This window comes from Phaseolus vulgaris, chromosome 7 (genome assembly GCF_000499845.2).
Source record: "Phaseolus vulgaris cultivar G19833 chromosome 7, P. vulgaris v2.0, whole genome shotgun sequence".
Classification (NCBI taxonomy): Eukaryota; Viridiplantae; Streptophyta; class Magnoliopsida; order Fabales; family Fabaceae; genus Phaseolus; species Phaseolus vulgaris.
The window spans coordinates 37,710,066-37,722,580 of NC_023753.2; the positions used below are offsets into that span (position 1 = coordinate 37,710,066).

Below are 12,515 nucleotides of genomic sequence, written 5' to 3' on the forward strand. Positions count from 1 at the left end.
TAATAGTCTTATCTCACCAACTGAAATAGGTTGCAACTTAGGACAAATACATGAGGCCATGGTTTTAGCATTTACTCCGTTGTTCAATGGTAATATATCATTGGGGGGATAGTTAATTTGGTAATGTGAACTGATTTTAGAGAATCATTACATCCTGTGGTAAACATTTACTAGAATAGTGATGTTTTCATAGGGAAATTACGTTAACTCGTTATACAAAATGTTTCTGCATGTATATTTTTTTCATGTAAATAAAGGAAGATATTTCATCAAGGTACTGGAAGTAATAAACATTGATTTCATGAAACTGAGTCAATTCAAACTTAATGAACAAAAAACCGAGATACCTCTTAATCAGAATCTATTGTTTAAAATGATATCAAATAGAGCATCAGTGTTTTCACTACTTGGAAATTTCAACAAACAGATTGTTGGAATGCGGCTTTAGTTTGAGAATGAGAAATATTAGAATTTTAGAGGAACAAGGTATTTATACAATAGATTATTGTTTCTTGTCTTATCCAAATTTTAGGAAATTCATGATTTTATTTTTATTTGTGGCTCCTCACAAAACAATGGTTAGGATTTTGCTAACACTTTTAATTTAATGATTACAAATACCTCTAGGACTTTTTTTTTGCAAACATTAACCTGCTAAAGTATTCTAAATATTTCTACATATCATAAAATTATCTCCAAAATATTTTTTTCTAGAACATGCTTCTAAAATGTTTCTCTAGAACAAGCTAACATGTTTATAGAAATTGGGATTTTGTTAATGACAATGAAGACTAACAAAATCGAGTTTATATTTCAACCCAATCTACATGGTTGTTGATTTTTACTTGTGGAAGACTGCTTTTCCAAAGTTTAATGATAAGCTCATTCGTAATAATTAACATAGGTCATGGCTAGGGCATATCAGATTATGATCTCTCTGTAATACATATGATGTTTTTTGAGACATTGCGTATTCTCTCTGTAATGGTAATTATGATTAGAAACTATCTGATATAAGAACATTTTTGGCTAGTTCTATGGTATGACATGATATTTAATAATTTATTTCTCCTTGCAAATTTTAAGATCATAAAACAAACGAGTCTTATGATTGTTTCACTATTCTTTAAAAAGGGTTAAACATCACTGCTTAATATAATCAACAAATAGTTAAGAACTGTCAAGTCAATTCATCTAATGTTGAAACAGAATAAGAATTGATTAATGTTCAAATATCCAATAAACAAATCCCATTTAAGATGCACTTACATTGTCTAAACTTTTTTCAACATATCTAAAACTTTTGGAAGTAAACATCGACCAATTTTTGGTTTTCATTAGAAATCATATTTTCATTATCATATATATATTGAAAAAAGTGTGTAACAAAAAGTATGCATGTGTATTACAGCTCCCCAAAAAAACATTTGGAAGATTCAACACAAAGTGACAAGTTAGCAATTATGGTCTCAAAACAGGTTAACTGTGGTCTGTCCGAAGCCACCGAATGAAAATGACACTATTTTTGGACTGTTGAGAGGGAGCAGTAATGACACTCGAAGCTGTTGTCCCCTAATTTATCATTTTCCCTTCTTTCTCATCATATCAGAGAGCCAATGAAGAAACTGAAGGAAAATGACTTGAAAAGAGATGGAAAAAAATGCATCAAACTGTGTCTGTATTTTATTTAATTCATCACCAACTCAGTAGGGTCCTTCTACATTGTCCCAACTCACAACCCTTCTCTTCACTCTTGATGCTCATTCTCTTTCTCACCTTTTCTACATAAACCAAATCATAACATTGATATAAATATTGTAAATGCATCTAAATAAAACTGGAAGATAGAAATTTGATTCATAAAGCTGTGTTTATTAAACGTTTCATCCAAAAGCAGATAGAAATAAAAACAGGAAAACAAAAGAGAATCACGTGAGGGACCCGTGGGACAAGTGGTGAATAATCCAATAGTAAAACCTTTGTTCATCATGTTGAATCTTTTGTTTGGAATATGACAAAACATTTTAAAATGAAAAGAATGTTGCTGTTTAACTACATTCCTTCTGACCTGTTAGCAACTAAAAACCTATCCACAGCATTATATTTAGATAAACAATGTTTTAGTACACTGAACAAAAATCCATCCACTGGTTTTTCTTTTCTTTGGCTTTCAAACTTATTATAAGAGAAAATACTAGACAAACTTTAAGAAACTTTATAGTTATCATTCAACCAGAAACTCACATGTATATGATAAATTCCCTGACTTTTACAGAAAGAAATTGTATTTTAAATATGTCAAATCATAACAACAAACTTTATGTGAAGCATTTTGATAATAGTTTTTCTTTGACAGAAACTGTTCAACATTTAATGATTTCTCTGTCTTGAAAAGGATTAATGTAGCTAAGTTTTAGGATGAACTACAACCTTAACACATAAAGAGAGTGTTATTCTCTATAAGAATACATAGATGAATGCAGTGTACCACACTCTTGAGATAAAGTACACATATAATAATACATGATCTAGCTGTATATTTTGGTTCTTTAGAGTGGTGTTGATGAGCCCTGAATGATGCTTGATGCATGCATGCCTGGTGGAGTGAATGTCTCTCTCAAGAACAGTGATTTCATTTTAGGGTCTACAGAGAAAGAAAGAAGGTGATGTCACAACTATGTGTCTACAGTGCCTCTCAATCATCTATGGCCATTCAAACTGCAATCTCTCCTTCAAGATTAAGTGCCACCAACACTCCTAATCTATACCTACCACACAATATAATTAGTATCAGTTCCATTGTCACTTTAATTATTCTTTTGCTCAACATAGAGCTTTTTTTGTAACAAAATAGTTTTTCACAACAATGCTAGCTAGACAAGAAAAGTTACACCTATTAATTTTGGAGAGTGTATTGCTGAGATACTTTAATTCTATTTTAATAATTAACTATTCTAATTCTAAATTAGTTACTATAAAAATTAAAGTAATTAATAACTAAAATCTTGATAACTAAGATTAAATATTAATTTAAAAATTAATTTATAATTTTTTTATTAATAATAAAAATTCTTTTAAATATCAATATTTTTTTTAGTTTATAAAATAATATCTAGTCATAAAGTAATTAATTGTTTTTATCTCTAAAAATAAGTTGTGATTTAATAATATTTTTAGTAATTATTACTTTTTTCTTTAAAAAAGTTAAAGAAAACTAGAAATAGTCACATTATTATCCAAATCCAAAGAAGAGATTCACTTTATAAAGTAAAACAAAAATTGAAATCATTAATTTAAAAATTAGCTATTAAAATATAATTTCATAATTTATTACATTAACTTTACCTCTATCTTGATTCACTACAAGAAAATCATGAAATAGAAACCAATTTGTAGAAACCAAAATAATTAGTTGCAATAGTAACTAAATTAGAGACCATTTTAGAAACTAAAAAGAAATTTGGTTTCTAAATTAGTTTATATTATTTTTTATTATTGTTAAATAGTTTCTAAATCGGTATCTAATTAGCAATCAAAGTTTGGCTACCAAATTTAAAAACTAAATAATTGGTAGTTAAAACCTTAGTTGCTAATTAGATACAAATTTAAAAACTATTTAACAATAATAGAAAATAATAGAAACTAATATAGAAATCATTTTTCTTTTAGTTTCTAAAATGGTCTCTATTTTAATTCCTATTGTAACTAATTATTTTTATCTCTAAAAATTGGTTTCTATTTCATGATTTTCTTGTAGTGATTTAACACGAGACTTTTTTTGGTTAAAAAATATTTAATGTTTCTTAATAGATAAATATAATTTATCAAGTAATTATTGTTTTCTTAAAATACTTATTAACTTTTTTTTCTGTAAAAAAAGCAAAAATATTTTTGAGAGGCCTAAAATTATGGTTTTACTGTCCTTATCATTAGGCCAGATTTCTATCAGGCTATCTGAAAAGGGATAAATAAGCAAGCTATCATGTAATTGCAATCCTAATGATCATCACTTCATTAATCAGCTAAATATTTATAATTAATCTTTTTATTATTTTTTACTAATAAAAAAATATAAATTTATATATTTCGACCAAGCAAAAGTCCTTTGCAATGTTACTAAAGTTTACAAGTTACAACAACATAACTATGTGGGTATTACTTTTTATCTTCTAGGAGTTTCCCTATAAATATTTATAGAGATAAAAATAAAAAATAATATTAGTTATTTCATATAAATTAAAATCATTGTGTTTTTTTAAACACTTAAAAAGAAATGGAAGAAATATATTTGAGAAAAATTAATATATCATGTCTATAAATTTGAACAAATTTATTAGGTACAACCAATTGGAATATGTGTTATTTTATTTTTCACTCTTGATTGAAAGATAGCGACTAAACACTTGGGATTCATTTATGAGATTGTCTCTTTCAACATATATATTTTTTCCACAAGTACACACCATTGATGAAACTTCTAACAACATATTTAAGATACAACTTTATTTTGTGAATCACATTGGAATATTTGTCAATTTTCACCATATCTTTTCTAAATCTACCATCACATGCTTCATTGCGATTCAAACCACTAATAATTAATTACGTATAAGTTCCAATGGGACCACACCAAATTCTAAGGAATATTATGAAGGAATTAAGGAGCAATAAATTAATTCATAGAGTCTATTGTTAATTTATTCTTTGCAATGATCATAGGGATTAGACATTGTAGAACATATATATTAATAGTTTGGAGGTTTTCTGAAGACAGGGACGTATGAAAAGTAGGAAAGATGTTAATTAAATTATTCTCTTTCTACAATAATACTACACTATTAATTAACTCAGAAAATTCTCTTTCAGAAGACATGGAACATGACCATAACTTAGAAATGATGCTTAATTTATTGCTTATTAATTAACTATATTATTCTGATGTTATTGCAATAATATTATTATAAAGTCACTCGTGTTGTCTTGGGAATAGAAAGGACGAAAGAAAGCATGCATGGGATCTTGGTCAACACAAATACCCCTTTTCCTAAAAAATGTTTTATTGTGTCCCCTTTTTCCTACACAAATTTAACTTGTATCCTTGTAAAACCTACCCTAACTATGCTATACACTCTATATTGTTACATTATTTTTTCATCAGTGTCAAACCTATGTGTATAGTGCTTCCCCCACTCCTCTTATCCAACTATCAACTTAAACTTATATCTTATCTCTTCCCAAAAATACTTTTATGTGTTCTCAAATTTCGAAAAAAAAAACCTAACTTCAATTAAAGAACTTAACTTTCCAAGAGTTTTGAGCATCATCATGGTGTTATCTTTACCTCTCGGGAAGACTCATGAACAAAATTTTTGTAACTTTGGTTAAGTTTTTTTATCAATAATAAATTTTTTTAATAAATGAAAGTATTTAAAGGATACTTTAACTCTTATTAAAAATGATACACATAATTGTATTTAGGGTTTAGAGTTTAAGTTGTTCAGACTGTATTTGTTTTTGTAAGAAGTTAGTGACAAACTTTTGATAAGAGGAATTATTCGTTTATGTGCAATTTTGTACATAGGTTGAACTAAGGAGAAAATTTTGAAATGATATACCATTACACCTTTGAAAATGTCTCAAAACTAAGTTGATAGATTTAGGTATATAACACATATTGAACTGAAGGAAATGTGAATAAGAATCTTGAGGACTAAACGACATGAAGAATCCAACATTATAATAAGTAGTTAGTGATTTGATTTACTAATGAATTATTTTTAACTTACTGCATGCACATGTATAAAGTTGATAGTGGTGGTGAAATTGGTAGAAAATGATGTTTCACGCATCCATTATTTTGAAGACTTTACCTATGAAGCCATGCGTGTGAAATTGAAAAGTGCACATCATAATTCAAAAGATTGAATGTTCATAAGAAGACAGCAGTATGTTTACCAAATCATTAATGGTGATAGCCACTTTTCAACTTTCACTTGCTTCTCTTGGTACGCCATCTATTGTACCTTCACCAATGACTCAATTCTTTTATTTCACTTTCTTTTTAAGAAAAGGTCTCAAGTTAAACATTACAGAATCATATATGTAAGTTTTCTACCCAATATCAAAGATTGCTGTGTATCAAACATTGTTATTAAACCATAAAAGGTAAGCTTTTGGTCCTTGATTTGTTGTATACAAATGTTGTACACATTGTTAATTACTTTGAGAATCTGCACGTGGACACACATTGTACTCTTATTAGGTCTGAATGTGAATAGTAACAATGTCATTTCCTATAAGATTGTGTGTTACAGTGTTGCACAAGCGAGTCATAGACTCATAGCATGCATGTGCAATATGAATGTTCATCTGAAAGAGAATGTAACAGGGTTGGAATGATACATGAGGAAAAAGAAGAAAAAGGAATGAGAAAGAGGAGACATAGATTGAGCAGAAGAAAGTGTGGTCCTCCCATTCACGCTATCGAGTGAATAGAGAGATGAATAAATAAAGCCTAGATTTATGGTGTAACTGTAACAAACATATCTCATGCCATCACCAATGCCCACCAAGTCATCACTATACTACCAAATTCTGTAGCATATGTATGGCAGAAGAATAATGTTCTTTATTATACATTTACCATACAAGTGTCTAATTATTATGTCATGTATTTGAGAGAAATATAAAAGAATGTGGACTGTATTATGAAGTGAATGTTAAATTTACTTCAATGTCACAAAATCTGTTAGTAAGAGGAGATTTGCATTCATTTTCTTATATATATTGTCATTTAGTTTATATTTTGCATTATGTCTAGTTTTTTTTATCAACAATAAAAAAAAAATTTAAAATGAGTACTTGGAGTGTTCCAACCCATATACAAAATATATTTACATGTATGTGAAAAAGAAACTATTGTACATGTATGTGTATCATAGTCATCTCACAAAAAACAATCAAATTAGCCTTAACCTTCTAACCACCTTATGTCTAGTTAATGTCGAATTTTCAATACATTCTTTTACACTAAGGATTGAATATTTGGAACGTGAATTATATACTTATAGGTGATTCGACAACTGATAACGAGTGAGACGATAGATCCAACAAATCTCATTACACAATTTTGTGCGTGGAGGCTTCTTCTTAATAGGTTACCTACCAAAGATCAACTAGTGAGAAGAACAATTAATGTTAACAATAACTTGTGCCCTTTGTGTGTAGTTGGTGATGAAAATGTCAAACAATTTTTTATGTGTACCTTTGCTAACAGAGTGTGAGACAAATGTAGTAAATGAGTGGGTATCAATAATGTTATGCATTCACAAGTTAAACAACACTTCAAGGTATGAGCTCTAAAGAAAATAGAGTATGAAAATGTATGTGGATGACCATCATTTAGGTTATATGGAACCATAAGAATGATATAAATTTTAAAGATAGAGTGACAAATTGTATTGAGGTATTCACAATTGCACAATGTAAGATAAGAATGTATTGTTGGGTAGAGGGAGCTTCTTGTCCTTAATTTTTTTGTATTCGGGTTGAAACATCCTTAAATGTTCCAATTTATTTATTTTATTCTTTTTGTTGATAAAAAAAATTCATAGTTGCACAACTGAGGTATAATTAGTAAGCATCCCAAAGCCAACTTCTCCTACACAGATTGATTGATGTTTGTGCCCTTTTATGAGTCTTAAATTCTTGTAGTTCGAGATGACTATGAAGGGAATGAGTCTGTTAGGTAAATCAAGCAACCTTAGTTTGCTCTATGCAACAATGTTTGTTGTTGAATATTAATGTTTTTGCTTTTCTTTTGCTATGTTGTTGTTGACTAATTATGCATGATAAGTATTTTTTGTCCCCAATGAAGAAATAAACTCTGTCTAGATCATATGGTGTCGAAAATTGAATCATCTGATCAAAGGATTTACAACGAAGAGAAGAAGCTGGTCGAAATCATGAACAAATAACTAATTATCTTTCTTTCTAGATCAATTGTTTTTGGTATCATATGTTATTTGCATGTGGCTCCTGAAAGTCAAAATGCATGTGTACGAGATTCAGTGTGTAGTATTTTTTTTTTACTGAGTATTGAAACATAAATACTTTATTTTATTGAATTTATTCGTTGCGGATAAAAAAAATATAAACATTAATACTATATTAATAGTGAACTTTAAATGTAATTCAAATTCATAAAATCGATATGAATAAGATTTGTATTTATTTATCTACTATAATTTGAAGATGGATTTTTTACCATATGTAAAATATGTAAAAGTTAATTAGTAATATTTACATGTTTTTCTTAATTTGAATCAATTTGTTTACTCGTTTTGTGGTTGAGTCAATGAATCATTCTAGTCTAAACATATTTTTTAATCCAATTTTTTCATGATTCTGCTGCTAGAAATTTTATTTCTATAAGGTATATTTTGTTGGCAGTCATACTGATCCACTATTTTGAAGTAATTGTTATGTTATATTTAGTTGAGTTTTCCTTTTTTTATTATACATATACATAACTTATTTTTTTAATATGGTTGATGTATCCTTATTTATTCATTCTTTTACTAATAAAAAATATTTTTTATTATTATCTTTTGAGACAATATTTAATGAAAGTATAAGAAAAATTGACACATTCAATATCCAAATCCAAAATAATTAATTTTGGAACAACTTACTAAAAGTTGAACCACTCACTATTCTACCTGAATCTTTGACTAATCTTGTTTTGAAACATTAGTTTTTGTTACATGATTTATTATTGATAAAAAATTATTAAGTCACAAGTGATTCTTATAATTTAGTAAAATTTAATAAATTTGAATTACTAAAGTATATAACATTAGAAGGAAAGCTTATAATAAAATTATTATAAGAATAAAATAAATATAGGTATAGGTTATAGATTATGGTGTGTAGCCGAATTTTATTTATAGTGAGACACACCATGTGTCCGTAGCTATATAGCTACAACCAAACATGTGTCTATTTAATTCTGAATATATATAAAATGTGATGATAATTAATTAATTAATATATATATATATATATATATATATAATGTGATGGTATTGTTTTATAGTTTGAATTTAGAGAAGATGCACTGTTGTGAGACTGGCCTAGGCTGAATTGATGAATAGAATGCATGTCAACATTCACATTTCTTCTACTTTTACTGTTTCTCTCACCAATCATAACAACCACTTTTTATCAACCCTCCAAAAAAATAAATGCTAAATTCACTATTAAACTACAACACCATGCAAACTACTTATATACTATATATGTAAATAAACAAAATTCAAAACCTAAATAAACTTATTTTATTATCAAGCTTTCATAGCTCAGTTGGTTAGAGCACCCGTTTAGTAAGTGGGAGGTCTTGAGTTCGACTCTCAATGAAAGCATTTTATTAAAATTTACGAGCTCTTTCTACTTTGATTGGTGTCTTGAATTTCTCGGTTGTATGAGGTCAATAAAAAAAATTAATAAATACATGAAATACATCAATTTATTCTATTATTTTTTTAATAAATTAATTTAGAGTTTGAATTACAATGTGATTTGACAATGAATAATGGGCAAAAATAAAAAGAGAAGTTGTTAATGGTAAACATGAAATGATTAGCTACTAATTAATATGATGAACAGAGTTAAATAGAAAAAAATAAAAAAAGTGTGGATGAGGTGTGATTAATTACTGAGTTGAAGAGCAGAAGAACAGAATTGGAGTTGAAAGGGGCAGAGTAGTGAGCATTGAAGAGTTGAAATGTGAGAGTAGGTTTAGCCGACCAGAGTGCACAGACCAATAAAAATGTTGGTGGCATATTGGAACTGTGCTTGCTTCTTGTCTCAAACAGATTCTATCTTTTATGCCTCTTGTCTATCCTCGGATGCCTGCACTACTGTCCCTAAATATTTTATTACTTCTTTCATTATCACAAAACTATCTTATTCTCTTAAATCCTAACTTAACTAATCAAATCTTCTATTCTTTCCAATCTTTATGTAACATCTCATGTCTTCTACACATCCTTTTACCCCTCCAAACCACAAAACACAATATAATACAAACAAAACTCTCAGATTTTTTTACCACAAAACCACAAGGCCTTCCAAGTTTTTTTTTTTTTTAATTAATAGCTTTTGGGTACTCAAACTCTCTCCTTATAATCACATATTTCTAACTTTCTAATCTGATTTAGAAAGGATGATGTTATGAAAAAAAAAGATGCTACAAAAATCATCACATAGCAATCGAAAATGTGATTGTTAAACGATTTAGGGATCGCAATTGGTCACTATTCTTAATTAATAATTAATTACTCTGCACTAACATTTGATAGTTTTTTTTTATTGAAAATTGATTCTGATAGACAGATGGGACTTAGAGAACTATTAAAGTTTTCGTCTTCCTTCTTCGGATGGACAAGTTGTTGGGTGTTTGAATGTGGTCCTTATCGTTTTCGTGCTTCTCCTTCGACTCTCGGTCTTTGGTGAACACCGAATGGGAGTACCTGCGGAAGGCACTCCGACGCTCAAATCAGTAAAGTGGGTGATCGGTATTCAGGTAGGTGCAAAGTAATAAATGACGTACCTTTCTCTTTGAAATGTGTGCTATTTATATTATTTTAATGGACTTACCTTATTGAGCCTGATTAGTGAAATGGATCTCACTTATGGGTGTATTACCTAATTCTTAATAACAAATTAACTTCATTGACCTTGGTTTGAACGTTAATGGATGTATGAGTCAGCCGACCAGACCAACCGTAACGATTTCTCTCGCCTCGACCAAGTTTCCATGATATCAATCGGATTTCACGGATCTCGGTTAGAGTGATCGGATCCTCGGTGACGCCCATACTAGTACATAAACCACAAGTAAATTATGTGAAATAACTGTACGAGTTAGAAAAAAAAACTTATCATTAATATCATTTAGCTCTTAGAAAAAAAAATTAAAAGTTTCGAAGTGATTATAAAAAACGATTACATTTTATTATAATTCCTCCAACAATTTCTTTTAAAATAAACTTATATATTCACATTTAATTGATGATTAAGAACAATTGTTTGAGCCCAGCTGACTTTTGTATAAAGAAAATATATATTCACACTTAATGAATTACTTATTCTGTTTTGGGTTCTTGAAATATAGAAATCTTGATTTAATCAATTAACGAGAAACAATAATCGATTTTCCATGTTTGAACTTAGGCATTCTTAGGATTAAACAAATATTATACTAAAAAATAATCAACTAACTATTATTAAAACTTCATATATTTCTTCATTGCTATAAAAGGTTTGCATTCATAAAAAGAGAATAGATTGTGAATTTTGTTTTCATGGAGAGAGTCCATCTAGGATAATATGGCTGTGAAAATAATGTATTCGGCAAATTAATTTAGACTTAAAATGGATAATCTAATTCACCTTCTCTCACCAATTCTATTATTTGATATGACTTCTAGCTGAAATTTGTAATGAAGTGATTTATGTAATGAATTATAGTTTAGGATGAAATATATATCAATTTATATTATATTTTTTTATGAAATTCTTTTGCAACTATATAAATTTTATTATTGAAATTTTAATTTGATAGATTTTAAAGTAAATTGTGGAATTAGTATAATAACTATTGACATAGTTCTCATACTCGTCTCGATTTAAAATTATTAAAATATTTTAATTTATTAAATAATTTAAAAAAATTATATTAACTTTTTCAAAATCATATACTTTTTCATAATCTCCCTTAATTATATAACACAATTTTTCTTTTTCTCTTGACTTCTTTTACTACCTCCTTAACTATTAACACACTAGCAAACTTCTCTTACCAATAAATGCAAAATATTTAAAGTCAATATATTTCGTATCAGTAAGAAAAAAAATAAAAAAATAAAAACGAACTATTCCAATATAGTTTAACCCTTTTACATATCAAAACAAAAATCTTATCAATGTAATCCAAACACTTTTTCAAACATTTACATACTGAGACGTTCCAGAATTTAAAATAAAAAAATATGAAACAAAATCGATATAATCTACCGACGTCGTCATAAACCAAACATAATATTAATTTCAAACTAACTAAAACAATTCTACAACAACTTGTTAACTCATAATTAGCCGTAGAAGCAATCATATTAGCCACGGCATCACTAATTTCTGCTTCAGTAAATGATTCAACTTGCATCTTGTTATCTTTTTCTGATAGTGAATCCACCCTAATCACAATGTACAGTTTGCACGTAAACCAGTAAACTAATAATTTGAAGTTAATTGAATGTTTTTCCATAACTATAAACTGCCACTAACGGTGGTCTCTCTCAAAAGAAGATTACAATAAAAAAAATGAAAACTAAGAACAAAAATGAAAAAGTCATTAAATTCCTGTACTCTGGTAATGATTAAAATCATAATCAGCAATTTGTTTTTGATAAAAATAATTTGCTGTTTGGTGACTTTATTTTCTCCTCCACTTG

The 12,515-nt window shown here is 28.2% G+C and overlaps 1 non-coding gene across 1 annotated transcript; it reads left to right on the forward strand.

Moving 5' to 3' along the window:
- The first annotated feature begins 9,348 nt into the window (after positions 1 to 9,348).
- TRNAT-AGU (transfer RNA threonine (anticodon AGU)) lies at positions 9,349 to 9,422 on the forward strand. Its single transcript has one exon. It is a non-coding gene; the product is annotated as a tRNA-Thr (tRNA).
- The last annotated feature ends 3,093 nt before the right edge of the window (positions 9,423 to 12,515 follow it).